The 15940-nt window shown below is 38.4% G+C and overlaps 1 long non-coding RNA gene across 1 annotated transcript in view; it reads right to left on the bottom strand.

Moving 5' to 3' along the window:
* The window catches only part of LOC123802749 (uncharacterized), a 476053-nt gene that overhangs the window by 417778 nt on the left and 42335 nt on the right, over positions 1-15940 (bottom strand). The window lies entirely within an intron of this gene.

Raw genomic sequence — 15940 nt, 5'->3', positions numbered from 1 at the left:
ATACATATTTGTAATTCTTACTGTAATATTATAATTATTGGAAATATAAAAATTATGTTAGTATAAATTATAAATAAATTTACATACAAATTCTCATATTTATTCATTTTTGGCCTATGAATTATTCATATCAATTTATGTGTTATATAAATTTACATGTGTATATTAATTTAAATATATTGATTTTTATATTGTTATGATCCTCTATAAAAAGAGCAATCTAATCTATGCTGGATTACTGTCATGCCTTTTCTGTTAGTTTTAAAAGAAATTAAAACATTTTCATGGGCCACAGGCACTAGGCTTCCCACACTGAGAAGTCTGCAATGCCTCCCAAGATTGTTAGGAAAGTATGATACTGTGTTCCAGGAGGTAAAATAAGTGGTTATTCTGCCCTTGAGGAGAGGAGACATCATAAACTCAGCAGGACAGCGTGCGAGGCCCTGTGGGAACTCGGTAAATGTTTAATGATGATCCTTGATGTTATTTATTTCCATGCGCTTTTATGTGGCTCACTTTGAGATGTATTATAGCCCCAAATCCAGTGAAATTAATTGAATTTCTATAAGAGTTCAGGTACACACATCACCGACAGACAAGTGGGGGAAAGCCCTGGGGAATTTTGTCCTTCTCTGCAATAGGAAAGTACATTTGATACAGCTTGGTTTTGCCTCATTAGAAATCACCCTGCTCCATAACAGCCTGCTGATGCTATGGGCACAGGACTCTGTTTATCTGCACAGTTTAGACAAATCTGGAAGATTTTATTCTTGTATTTCTGTAGTGATGTAAGGAATCCAATAAAAAATGTGAAATGGTGTGAAAAAAGTCCCCGAAGGGTGATTACACTCATTGGAAATGATTTATCACTGGCTGAAAACTGACTGATCTTCATCAGATGGGAACACAGTGTTTGCCAGGGCATTTAAATTCTTACCGAGAAAGGTAAAGAAATGCAGGGGCAAGGGTTGTCTCTGAAGTGAACATGAGATCCTTCTACCACAAATATTTCTCTTTCATGTAGGTTTGGGAGAATTATTTCACAAGTTCAAAGAGAGAGAGAGCAAGGGAGAAAAGACCATGTTTTAGTTTCATGACTGAATTGTTTTTTTCCCAAAGAGAAAATACTCAAATATTTTAGGAAAGCTAGCTCTTTTGAAAGAAGAAAGAAGGCTGGGCTGAAGTGGCAGATTCCTAATATCCCTAATTATAGATGGGAGGGAGACTAGTTTTTCATGTACCTGAATAAAACTGGCAACAGCAATAAAACCACAGTGAGCCTACACTATTTCTGTTATTACCTACTCTTCATTTCAAATGAGAAAATGACAGAATTTTCCATTTAAGGTCAAGGTTTTGCAGCATCCTTCCTCATAAACACCTTACACTGCCCATTAGTGGAGGGTTTTGGAACTGTGGTTACAACCTGACCTATAATTTCTTTGTTCATCTTTAACTACAATGTTGTCAGCCCCCGTGCTGGCTTATCCTGGGACAGAAAGAGTTAGTCTTGGTTTCCATGATGGTTTATATGTCACTCATGAATTGTCCTAGAGCTCTTGTCCAGGTGACTTGGGCCACCCACCATCTATGGCTTGGCCACCGTCAGCACACGGCTTCTGGAGTTGCTATGCTATCTAGATCCAACAAAGCAGGCAAGGTCACAGGAGGTCTTCATGGGTCAGTCCCATGTATACATGACTTCTACTTATACATTCCAATGACTGGAACTCAGTCATGTGATCACAGCCAACTGCAAGGGAGGCTGGGAAATGGAGTTCCCAGAAAGAAGACACTGATCAGCTAGCGGGTTGTTATTGCACCTAGGGTTGACTGGCAAAATGCCTTCTAAGCAAGAGGAAATAAGGAAAAACAATACATTGTGTAAGTGAATCTTTCATCATGCATTTGGGAAAAAAAAATATTTAGCTCTCCTTTGTCCATGACACTGGTGAATTGGGGTTCTTTGTGGTGACCATTTAGGCAATCATGAGGTCTACTCTAGACTCATTTCTCAAATGATTCAGAGGAGAGAGCATCAGAAATGTACAGAAAGCATAATATTATAGCAGAGGCATCAAATCAACATAGAGCTCACTTAGAAATTTTCAAAATGAAAATTCAAACGTTGCAAACAAATAATGCAACTGCATATTTCTATGAAGAAGGAAAAAATCTTGTATCTGACTTCACACCAAACTCACAAGTTAACACAAAATGCACTGTATATGAAAGAGCTAAAACTATTAAATTTCTAGAGCAGAGGAGAAAAATCTTTGGGAAACTGAATAAGGTCAGGATTTCTAAAGATATTGAAAGGCATAATTATTTCCTAAAATTTTATAAAATTGATGGTGTCAAGATTAAAATTTTTTACTCTTTGAAAAACACAGGTAAGGGGCGCCTGAGTGGCTCAGCTGGTTAAATGTCTGACTCTAGGTTTCGGCTCAGGTCATGATCTCAGGGTTGTGATATCAAGCCCCACGTTGGGCTCGGCATTGGGCATGGGGCCTGCTTAAGATTCTCTCTCTCTCTCTCCTTCTCCCTCTGCTGCTCCACTCATGCTTGCTCTCTCTCTCAAAAAATAAAACAAAAGAAAACAAAACAAAAGAAAATAAAACAAAAAATGAAAGACACAGGAAAATGAAAAGGAAATCTTAGACTAGGAAATTTTTTGCATAACATATCTGACTTATATCCAGAATATATAGGTAACTCTTATACTCAGTAATGGGAAGACAATCCCATTTTTTAGTGGGCAAAATATTGGAATAGATATCTCAAAAGAGAAGATATAAACAACCAATATGAATATGAAAAGACGCTCAAAGTCATCACTCATCAGGGCAATCCAAATCAAAACTTCTTACATACTTACTGGGATTGCTAAAGTTAAAGAGACTGACAATAACAGGTACTGAGAAAATGCAAAGCAAGTGGAACTCTCACACGTTGCTGGTAGAAATGCAAAATGGCTCTTATAAAGTGAAATACACACTTAGCAACTGTACTGCCAGTTATTTAAAGGAAGTGAAAATGTATGTCCACACAAAGACCTGAATGGGAATTATTATAGTGGCTTTATTTATAATCGCTAAAAACCGGAAACAAACCAAATATTATTCAACAGGTAGATAAGCAAATGGTGACACGCATCTATAAAACTGAATGCTTTTCAGATATAAAAATGAAAGAACTAGTGACATATACAAAAATATGGATGAACCTCAAAAGCATTATGCAAAGTAAAAGAAGCCAGATGCAAAAGCCTCATACTATGTCCTTCCAATTACATGACATTTTAGAAAAGGCCAAACTATGCACAGAAGGACTCCACACTTGGTTTAATGCTCTGCTGTTGCTATCTTTAAATCCTGAAAAAAAGGGCTCCACATTTTCACTGTGCACTGGACCGTGCAAGTTATGTAGCTGGTCCTGCTTGGCTTGGCCAATGCAGTATTTTTTTAAATACGAGCAAATATATAGTTCTCACACTTAGGTATTCCCAACGGGGCTGAGTGTTCCCAATTTTCTTACACCCAGAGCTACTTCAAACATTAACATTAATTACTGCCTGACCCCCGAAGACGCTTGAATTTTCCAAACTTGCAAAAGCATGTTGGCCACCTGCTCTCAGAAATCCCTAAAAGCAGAAACAAAAAATAAAGACGGACATACACATAAGGAAGAATGTGTTGGCCAAATTTACACTCACTCCCCTTCACTCTCTGTTTCAGTGGGTTGAACTACAGCCACATGTGCCAAGGCTTCTGTGAGATGTGAAAAGCTCAGCTTGTCATCCCCCAGGATAAGTCCAAGTATTCCAAGGACCAACTGAAATTTTTGCTTTCTGTCTGGATGTTATGTTGGCACTCATCCACAGAAGGCCCTGGTGTGGTATGCTGAGAGAGAAAATGTAGTGTTCTATGCAAGAGAATCTTAATATTGTTGGTTTCTGAAAACCTGCCTTGTGACAAATGGCTTCTTCATACCCCACGGAGTTTCTGGCTCCTTTTTCTGGAAGTTGTATATATAAGATGACCACCAGTCCTAACATCTACAGAATCCCTGCAGTCGGCATAGGCTCGTGAAATAAAAAGAAACCATGTTGTTAATTCCAAAGAACAATCAACACCTGGAAAAAAACAAATCATTCTCAATGCTGTGAAAAATGCCTTGGCTATATTTGACAACGAAATGGAAGGGTTCGTATTCAAATTGGCAGAGCTAACTTCCTGCTGAAAGCCACAGGGTGATCCCCAGAGCGACATACATTCCTGTCAGTGAGAAGAGCCACTGACAATGGTATAAATGAGTTTCCATTAGTGCCAATGATGGAAGCCATCAGGAAGGAAAACTGCACTGCCAATTGCTTAAACACAATTCCAAAGGCAATTTTCAGTGCTTGACGAGAGGAGTGCTTTTTCATCAGGTGAGCTTTTTTGAATTGATGCCAAGATTGATGCAGCAATTTCGGTGGTAAATTCTGATACATTTCCAAATTATCTGATGTTGTTAGCAATACATTCTACGCAGCCTTGCCCCTCCACATCACAAAGCACTTCACAAGCACAAATTCATTACTCCGCCCCCACACAACTGTGAGGTAGGTGGGTGGAAAGTTGTTATTTTCCTTGTTTCACAGATTTCTAAAGAATGTGAGGGTGCAACGGGTTGACATGTGTTTTATTTTTAAAATCACAGAGTTGCTATAGTGCCATCTCCAGTGATGGGGGGGAGAGGAGCTATAGCTGAACATATTTCCATTCAACGCTCATCTCCTCATTCTTTGGATTCATGACAATTCAAGTCACATAGATAGCAATTTTATAGTCCCCAGAAGAAGGGTGAGCAGGCCTGTCAGCCTCTGAAGACTGGTACCGGCAGACCTTGAAGCTGCGGCAAGGGGAAAAATTATAAATATTCTTTATGCCTTTCAGGAAAAACGTGTGTGAGGAATAAGAGAGAAATAAAGATTTCCCTATGTTCCAGTTGGTGTAAAACAGACCTATGAATAATCTAAGAAGGTTAGACAGCACTGCATTACACAGCGGAAGGCAGATGGTAAGGTTGAAGTCTATTATTAGAATGAGTGTGTATTCATGTATGTGCATGCATGTGTGCATGTGTACGTGTGTGTGTGCACGTGCACATGCGTTGGCAGCCATTTAAACTTACTCTGTTATGGACAATCTAACTGACCCTTATTCCACAAAACACTTTCTTCCAAAAACATTAATTGAATATGATAAATGATTTTTCCTCAAAAGCACTCTTTTCACTAAATAAGTCTTATCTTGTGTTCCAGTTACTTTGGTAGCATAACAAACCATCCCAAATTTGTTCACAATTTGCAGTTTGAACGGGGGTTGGTGGAGACAACTCATTTCTGCTCCTCCTGGTCTTCACTGGGGCACCTCAAGGGCTGGGGGCTGCAGTCCTCTGAAATCTTACTCATTTGTTTGCGGGTGCATGCTGACTACTGACAAAGATCTCAGCCAGCACTCTTGGTTGCACCACTTACCCATGGACTCTTCATGTGGCATGGGCTTCCTCACAATGTGGTGGCTGAGTTCTAAGAGTGACTGCTCAGAAACAGAGGTGGAAGGCATGCTCAGTTGTACGGCCTAGCCTAGAAAGTCACATGGCATCATTTCCACCACAGTCTATTTTTTGAGGTGGTCATAAAGCCCTACTTGGGTTCAGGGGAGAGGAAATAGATGCCACCTCCTGATGAGGAACAACAAGGTTACAGAAGAGCACACGGCAACACAAAACTTGCTAGAATCCATGGTTTCCACCTTGCCAACTCACAGGGTAGTTATCTATAACACATTCTATTGCATCTCCAAGATACAAGTACTTGGAGACAATTGTGGAGCCACCAAAAGAGATAAACATCACCCAAAGCTCCCTCGGCACCCACAAATCATAACACTAAAGCAGCCACATGAGGGGGAAAAAATGTTATTTTCTCTATAGCCATCCTCAACATCAGTATAAGGAAGTTCAATCTCAAATTCACCAGAAAACTAAGCATGAAAATAGATATTATCTCACAATATATGTCCAATGTCTTTGTCCAAAGAAATTAAAATGAGATATTGCAGTTTGTTTACAAACCAATACTTCCTTTCTTGCATGCTGGCATTAAAGCAGCAGAGAATGATTTTTGATTTGTTATGTGCTAAATATTTTAATTATATTTTGAAGCAAGCAACATCCCAGAAAAGACAAATAGTCAAAGACAAAGGTAATTAATTCTTGAAGGTAACCATACTAATATATGCATTTTTCATAGTGGAAATTAATTATTCTCAAGACAACTATCTTTTCCCTTGTAAATTAGGACATTTCTCCCCTAATTAGTTGAAATTGCCTGTAGGAGATTATCACCACTGAGCTATGGAATTTCCTTCAGCAGGTAATTCCAGTTATCAGAATGAGGAGTTTAAAATAGAAAGCAGAGTCTTGGCTGGGTTTGTTTATGCTCAGCAGGGTGTAGAATAAAAAATCTGTCTACGATTAGGTAGGGATATGTACCCTGCACTCATGTGTTCAGTGGAAGTGTTCACTAGAATAACGTGGACAAAATAGCAATAGAAATGTGTTTTTCTCATCATATTATCACACTCTACCATGCCAAAACATTGAAGGGTTTCTCTTCCTGTGTGCTGAGATTGCAAGAAAGAGTTAGCCTTGTGTTTACTCCTAAAATGCGCCGTTTGGCATGTTGCTTAGATAACATTCAGTCTAAAGCTATCTACCCCAGGTCTTCTTTCTGCTCCTAAAGGCAAAGCATCACTTATACTCCTTGAAAACCCCACTTAGAGGGGCGCCTGGATGGCTCAGTCATTAAGCGTCTGCCTTCAGCTCTGGGCGTGATCCCATGGACCTGGGATCAAGCCCCACATAGGGCTCCCCGCTCAGCAGGAAGCCTGCTTCTTCCTCTCCCACTCTCCCGCTGCTTGTGTTCGCTCTCTCGCTGGCTATCTCTCTGTCAAATAAATAAATAAAATCTTTTTAAAAAAAAGAAAAGAAAACCCCACTTAGAGCAAAAGGATGAATAATAGCTTCGGTCCATTTGTAGAAACCAAATAACCCTTTGCTTGAATTTTCTCAGCACTAATCATCACCTGTGGTGGAGTCTGAAGCCCACTGAGTGGTTAGTCAATTCAGAGTTGGTTGAGTCAACAGAAGGAGAAGGAAAAAAAGAAGGGAAGGAGGGAAGCCAAGCCAATTCACTGGCATCATACAACATCTAAGGGCAGGAATCACATAGCCCTATGAAAGCAGATGGTAAGCTTAAAGTATGTCAGGATGAGTTGTACATTCATATATATGCATGCTTGTGTATTCATATATGTGCGTGCAATGCTAAAATTGGGCTAGACCCAGCCCAATTCTCAATGCATTATGTGATAATAATAAATGTCCAGAGAATTAACAAATAGCGAATAAATGGTTATAACTGTTGTCTGATTTTTTTTTTTTTTTTTTTTAGCAATTGTTCTGGAATTCAACTCTTCACTCATTCATATACTAGGTGATCACGGACTGTCTCCAACTTACGATGGTTTGACACAACAATTTTTCTACTTCACAATAGTGCAAAAAAGATCCACATTCTGTAGAAACCATACTTGGAACTTTGAATTTGGATCTTTCCCCAGACTAGCAATATGCGATACGATCCTCTCTCATGATGCTGGGTGGTGGCAGCGAGTTATAGCTCCAGTCAATCATGAGATCATGAGGGTAAACAACCAATACATTGACATACATTCTGTCTCTATATGGCCATTTTGTTTTTTACTTTCTGGACAGTATTCAAAAATTACATGAAATAGTTAACATTTTATTACAAAATAGGCTTTGTGTTAGATAACTTTGTCCAACTGTAGCCAAATATAAATCTTCTGAGCATGTTTAAGATAGGCTAGCCTAAGCTATGATGTTTAGTAGGTAAGGCATATTAGATGCATTTTCAACTTAGAATATTTTCAACTTAAAATGGGTTTATCAGGACATAACCCTATTGTAAATTGAGGAAGATCTGTATATGATGATGAAGAAACTGGGCATCATCCCTGCCTCATGGAACATACATTTCAGTAGAATTATGTACATTCCACTCAAAGTTATTTATAGAAACAGAGATCAAGTGTATGAATATTTATTTCGAACCAATTGGCTGTAACTTGTGTTCAAGTTGCTTGGCAGAATTTTCTCTCAAGTTGGTTTCAATGTAAAGACCCAGAGACTGCTGGAGTCAGTTCCAGTTTTAAAAATCTTTTATAGAATATCTATTTTTTTTTTTAACAAGATGTAATCTCTTGCAAAGCAAAGAGCAGAATGCTCTAACACCTGCAGGCTGTCTTCCTACATCAATCCTGCCGCAGGATAATGGAAGAAGATGAAGCTTTCAGATCCAAGGCTTTCCTTGCTGGAGCTTTATGATGTTAAATGAATGTGGATAAGACCAGAAGAAAAACAGTATGTGCTGTATGATTCTGTTTATGTGGTTCAAGAACAGGTAACACTAACCAATGGTAATAGAAATCAGAACAATAACCCTGATTTCAAGGACATGACTGAGAAAAAGGCATGAAGGAATGTTCCAGGGTGCTGGAAATATTCCATAACGTCATCTCAGGGGTGTTTACACAGGTGTAGACATAGGAAAAGCCATCAGGCTGGTATACTTACAATCTGTAAGATACATTCTAGTGGAAAAAATAAAGAATATGGAATGAAGACAGACTCTATGCATTGATATTTCCAGGATATACTACTGTTCAGTGAAAAAGCAAAGTGCAAAGTAATACCTATAGTATGTTATCCTTCATGTCTGAGAGAAGGGGATTAAGAATATATTCATGTATTTGTTCTTGGATGCAAAAGAAACATAGGTTAGATGAGCAGAAATTAATGTGACTGGCTACCTGCAGGGGGTGGGTGGGCATGGAAAAAGGATGGGTGAATGGAAATAGGGTAGAACAGATGGGGGGAGCAACACCTCTCTGTATATATCTTTTTGTATAGTTTTGACTTTTAGAACTAGGATAATGTTTCACTTACTCAAAAAATTAATAAATAACTAAAATCAACCATGACAGTGGTAGGGATGGTGGGATGGGAACCCAAACTGGAATTCAAGCAGTACCAAATAAGCTTAACTCTATCACAAACACACACTGAAAAAAGGAAAGAACCGACCTAAGTAAATTTGGAAAACAGTAGTGTGACTAAATGCCATAAGGTTGAAAAAAACAAAAAGAAAGGCGCACAATACTGTATTCTACTCAAGACATTTTCTGTCCTAGAGGTATGTGTTAGTAATTTCAAATATTTGAGCAAATTAGTAAACACAAGGATAATGACAAGCAAGTTTTCCACTGTTGGAGAAAGGAGTTATAAGTCAGGAAGAAGAAGAAAACTAACACTGTGATATTGGACTTGAATCAGACAAGTCAGTATAAACTCATGGTCCTTAGCATATAAACAGACAGATAACTATTGACATGGATGAGTGTATATCTGTGTATGTGTACTCATGAATGTACTAGAAAATATTTCTGTTCTCTCAGAGGGCTAAGAAGCAATAACACCCTGGTAGCAATGAGTACACCTAGCAGGCAGATCTTGGTTTCTAAATCCTCTCTCCAATACAAGAAACCAGGGCTCCCTGGAGAGACAGCTTATTGTGGAACTGAAGTAGTGAAAAGATAAGATGTTCTAGGAATATCACATGGTACCAAAAATTAAGGAAGTGCTCAAACAGCGATGGAAGCAAGGACTTCTAGGGAAGATGGGGAACAGAAGGACCCTAAGCTCACCTCATTCCATGGATACAACTAGATAACAACCACATAAGTGTAAATAACCCAGAAAACAACCTGAAGACTGGCAGAGCAGATTCTGCACAGCTAAACGTAGAGAAGAGGCCACACTGAACAAGGCAGGAAGGGGTTGAGACATGTTCAGGAGCTACACAAATCCAAAGGACTATCCGAGGAAGGGATGGATGCCTCAGGGCAGAGAGAGGAGAGAAACATACTCTCACACCAGGGATCCTGCATGGGGAAAACAAATCCCCATAACATATGGCTTTGAAAACAAGAGGGGCATAATTTCATGAGTTATTTCAATCAGCTGAACTTAACACCTGGAACTTTAAAAATCAGCATTCTCAGCTCTTAGGAGAGCTAGGAGGGTGAGACAAAACGGAATTCACACCCTTAAGGAGACAGCACAACAAACAGCCCCTCAGAGATACAGCACAGAAGCAGCAGTTTGAAAATAGTTTGGGTATATGAGAGGGAGGTTTGTTTACTAATCTCAGAGGTGTGCTGGAGGGGCAAGGATATTTGGGAGACTTCTCCAGGAACAAAAGAACTGGAAGGTTCCAGTTCCCTCCCTCGCTCCTGAGCCTAGACACACAGACACCTGTGAGAACCATCAGAACACCAACACTCAGTGTGTAACTTGCTAACACTTCGTGCCCCGTCCCCATGTTCTCCTGCACACCTGCCCTGTCCAATACACCCTTGGCCAGAGCCCAAACTGGTGCCATATGCCTGGTAGTGTCCAAGCAGCCCCTACAGGGACCAGAACCACTCCAAAATAACTCCTGTCATAGCAACAGGGGAAGATAATGACACACATCAGTCTAACTGCTACCCAAGAAGTTGCTGGGGGCAGACATCTGGTCTAACTGCAGGCCCCACCCAACAACAAAAGCTAATCAGAGAACAACATAGGGAAAGCGACCTGCAGTTCAGTGCAACTACATGGCAAACACCTGGTCTGACTCAATTCAAGCCCAAGGTGGCCCCAGACTGGCCCACTAACAATACAGGGACCAAATCCTATGTACAACAGGCAAAGTGAGCCATTGTAGATGACTGGACTGAAGGAAAATGCTACTCAGCCACAACAGTAGGATGCAAGCAACACATACAGAAGACACCTCTGAAATGACAGGTTTTGGTAAACGGGATATTGCACTGTAGGGCACTACTGAACCTCCTCTTCAAAAGGCCACTACTATCAAGAACAGAACATACAGCTGACATTCCTAACACAGAGAAACAGACACAGAGAGTCAGATAAAATGAGGAGACAGAGGAATATGTCCCAAATGAAAGAAGAGGACAAAATCACAACGAGAGCTAAACAAAATGGAGATAAGTAACATGCCTAATATAGAATTTAAAGTAATGGTCCTGGGGCACCTGGGTGGTGCAGTAGTTAAGCGTCTGCCTTCGGCTCAGGGCATGATCCCAGCGTCCTGGGATCGAGCCCCGCATCAGGCTCCCTGCTGGGAGCCTGCTTCTTCCTCTCCCACTCCCCCTGCTTGTGTTCCCTCTCTCGCTGGCTGTCTCTCTCCATCAAATAAATAAATAAAATCTTTAAAATAAATAAATAAATAAATAAATAAATAAATAAATAAATAAATAAAGTAAGTAAGTAAGTAAGTAAGTACGTACGTAAGTAATGGTCCTAAAGATACTCACTGGACTTGACAAAGAAGAACACTCCAAATACATAAAGAAGGACACCAGTGAGACCTTCAATAAAGAGACAGAAAACATAAAAAAGAACTAATGAGAGATGAAGAACTCAAATGAAATTTAAAATACGCTAGATGGAATACAGAATAAATTGGAGGAAGCAGAGAAGAATAGATCAGGAACCAGGAGGACAGAGTAATGGAAAGCAATCAAGCAGAACAGGAGAAGGAAAAAAATAATAATAAAAAATGGAAATAGACTTAGGGAGCTCAATGATACCATCAAGTATAATGACATTCACATTATAGGGACCCCAGAAGGAGAAGAGAGTAAAAAGAAGGCAGAAAATTTATTTGAAGGACTAATAGCTGAAAACATCCTGAATCTGGGGAAGAAAACAGAAATTCAGATACAGGAAGCACAGAGAAGCCCCAACAAAATCAACCCAAGGAGTTACACAGCAAGACACATAGTAATTAATGGAAAAAAGTAGTGATCATGACCTGAGCCAAAGGCAGATGCCTAATGACTGAGCCACCCAGGCGCCCCAACAAAACAGACTTTAAAACAAAGACTCAGGGGACAAAAAAGAACACTATCTAATCCAACAAGGAGATATAACAATTGTAAATATTTATGCAACCATCATGGGAGCACTCAAATACATAAAGCAGCTAGTAACAAACATAAAGGCAGTAATCAATAGTAATACAATAATAGTAGGAGGCTTTAACCCCACTTACATTAATGGATAGATCATGCATACAGAAAATCAAAAAGGAAACAGTGGTTTTGAATAACACATTGGATCAGATGGATCTAGCAGATAAATTCAGAACATTCCATCCAAAAACAGCAGAACACACATTCTTTTCAAGTGCACCTGAAACATTCTCCAGAACAAATCACATATTAGATCACCAAACAAACCACAGTGAATTTTAAAAAGACTGAAGTCATACCATGCATCTTTTCTGACTATAACACTATGAAACTAGAAATCAAGCACAAGAAAAAATCTGGAAAGAGCACAAATACGTGGAGGTTACATAAGATATTACTGAACAATGAATGGTTGTTTGGTTGACCAACCAAGAAATCAAAATAGAAATTTAAAAATGCATGGAAACAGGGGCGCCTGGGTGGCTCAGTAGTTAAGCATCTGCCTTCGGCTCAGGTCATGATCCTGGCGTTCTGGAATCGAGCCCCACATCGGACTCCTTGCTCAGCGGGAAGCCTGCTTCTCCCTCTCCCACTCCCCCTGCTTGTGTTCCCTCTCTCGCTGCCTCTCTCTATGTCAAATAAAGAAATAAGATCTTTGATAAATAAATAAATAAATAATAAAAAAAATGCATGGAGACAAATGACGATGAAAACACAAAGGTTCAAAATCTTTGGCATGCAGCAAAAGCTGTGTTAAGAGGGAAGTTTATAGCAATACGGGTCTACCTCAAGAAGCAAGAAAAATTGTAAGTAAACAACCTAACCTTACAACTAAAGGGAGCTAGAAAAAGAACAAACAAAACCCAAATCCAGTAGAAAGGAGGAAATAATAAAGATTACAGCAGAAATACACAACAAAGAAACTAAAAAAAAAAAGGTTTTTTAATTTAAAAAAATAACCAACATAACAATGAAGCCAGGAGGTGGGTCTTTGAAAAAAATCAACAAAATCGATAAACCTCTAGCCAGACTCATCAGAAAAGAAAAAAGAAAGATAGGGCACTCAAATAAACAATATCAGAAACAAAAGAGGAGAAATAACAATGGATATCACAGAAATACAGAGGATTATAGGAGAATATTATAAAAAATTATATGCCAACAAATTGGACAACCTAGAAGAAATGGATAAATTCCTAGAAACATATGACCTCCCAAAACTGAATCAGGAAGAAAGAGAAAATTTGAACAGACCCATTACCAGCACTGGAATCAAATCACTAATCAAAACACTCAATGATATACAAAACTCCAGGACCAGATGGCTTCACAGGTGAATTCCACCAAACATGTAAAGAATAGTTAATACCTATTCTTCTCAAACTATTCCAAAAATACAAGAGGAAGGAAAGCTTCCAAATTCATTTTATGAGGCCAGCATTGTCCTGATACTGAAACCTAATAAAGATACCACAGAATAAGAGAACCAGAGGCCAACATCCCTGAAGAAAATAGATGCAAAAATCTTCAACAAAATATTAGGAAACTGAATCCAACAATACATTTTAAAAAAATAATAATTCACCACGATCAAGTGAGATTTATTCCTTGGGATGCAAGGGTAGTTCTGTACCTACAAATCAATCAACACATCACATCACATCAACAAGAGAAAGGACAGGGTGCCTGGCTGACTCAGTCAGTGCAGTATGCGACTCTTGGTCTTGGGGTCATGAGTGCAAGCCCCTTGTTTGGCATGGAACCTACTTAAATCAAAAACAAAAACAAACAAAAACAAGAGAAAGGATAAAAACTATATGATTATTTCAATAGATACAGAAAAAGCATTTGACAAAGTACAACATATATTCAAGATCAAAAAAAACCCTCAGCAAAGTAGGTTTAAAGGGAATATATACCTCAACATAATAAAGGCTATATACAAAAAAAACCACAGCTAACATCACATTCAGTGGTGAAAAACTGTTTTTCTCCTAAGGTCAGGAACAAGACAAGGATGTCCACTCTCACCACTTTTATTTAACGTAGTATTAGAAGTCCTAGCTACAGCAATCAGACAACAAAAAGAAATAAAAGGCATCCAAATTGGTAAGGAAGAAGTAAAACTCTCACTATTTCCATAAGACATAATACTATATATAAAAAACTCGAAAGACTCCACCAAAACAAACTACTAGAACTAGTTTTAATAACTAAAATATTATTAATAAAATTAATAATAAATGAATTCAGTAAGTTTGCAGGATACAAAATCGAAATACAGAAATCCATTGCATTTCTGTACACCAATAATGAAGTAGCACAAACAGAAATTAAGACAACAATCCCATTTACAACTGCACCAAAAATAATAAAATATCTAGGAATAAACTTGACAAGGAAGTGAGAGACCTGTACTCTAAAAACTATAAAACACTGATGAAAGAAATTGAAGACAACATAAAAGAATGAAAAGATATTCTATGCTCATGGATTGAGAAAACAAATATTGTTAAAATGTCAATACTACCTGAAACAATCTACAGATTCAATGCAATCCCTATCAAAATACCAACAGCATTTTTCACAGAACTAGAACAATTAATTCTAAAATTTGTATGGAACTATCAAAGACCCCGAATAGCCAAACCAATCTTGAAAAAGAAGAACAAAACTGGAGTTACCACAATCCCAGATTTCAAAATATTCTACAAGGCTGTAGTCATTAAACTAGTAAGGTACTGGCACAAAAATAGATGCATAAATCAATGCAACAGAATAGAAATTCCATAAATAAACCCACGATTATATGGTTAATTAATCTTCAATAAAAGAGGCAAGACTATGCAGTAGGAAAAAGACAGTCTCTTCAACAAATGATTTGGGGAAAACTACATGTAAAAGCTACATGCAAAAGAATGAAACTGGATCATTCTCTCACATCATACACAAATATAAACTCAAAATATTTTTAAAGACCTAAATATGAGACCTGAAACCATAAAATCCTGGAAGAGAGCACAGGAAGTAATTTCTCTGACACAGACTGTAGCAACAATTTTCTGGATATGTCTCCCGAGGCAAGGGGGAAAAAAGCAAAAATAAACTATTGGGACTACACCAAAATAAACAGCTTCTGCACAGCAAAAGAAACAAACAACAAAAATGAAAGACAACCTAGTCAAACGGGAGAAGATATTTGCAAATGACATAGCCAATAAAGGGTGAGTATCCAAAACATATAAAGAACTGACACAACTCAACACCAAAAAAACACAAATAATCCAATTAAAAATGGGCAGGAAACATGGACATTTTCCTAAGAAGACATACAGATGGCCAGTGGACACATGGAAAGATGCTCCATATCACTCATTAGAGAAATGCTAATCAAAACCACAATGAGATACCACCTCACACCTGTCAGAATGGCTGAAATCAAAAATAAAAGAAACATCAAGTGTTGGTGAGGATGTGGAGAAAGGGGAACACCCATGCACTGTTGGTGGGAATACAAACTGGTACAGTCACTCTGGAAAACAGTAATGGAGGTTCCTCAAAAAATTAAAAATAGAATTATCATTTGATCCAGTAATTGCACTACTGGGTACTTATCCAAAGAAAACAGAAACACGACTTTGAAAAGACATATGCACCCCTGTGTTTACTGCAGCATCATTTACAAAAGCCAAGTTATGGAAGCAGCCCAAGTCTTCATCAATAGATGAACAGATAATGAAGATGTGGTATCTACACACAAT

The sequence above is a fragment of the Ursus americanus genome, chromosome X, assembly GCF_024610735.1.
Source record: "Ursus americanus isolate L20-20 chromosome X, mUrsAme1.1.p, whole genome shotgun sequence".
Classification (NCBI taxonomy): domain Eukaryota; kingdom Metazoa; phylum Chordata; class Mammalia; order Carnivora; family Ursidae; genus Ursus; species Ursus americanus.
The sequence above is the reverse complement of the archived record's forward strand: the minus strand, read 5'-3'. Positions and strand labels throughout refer to the sequence as shown.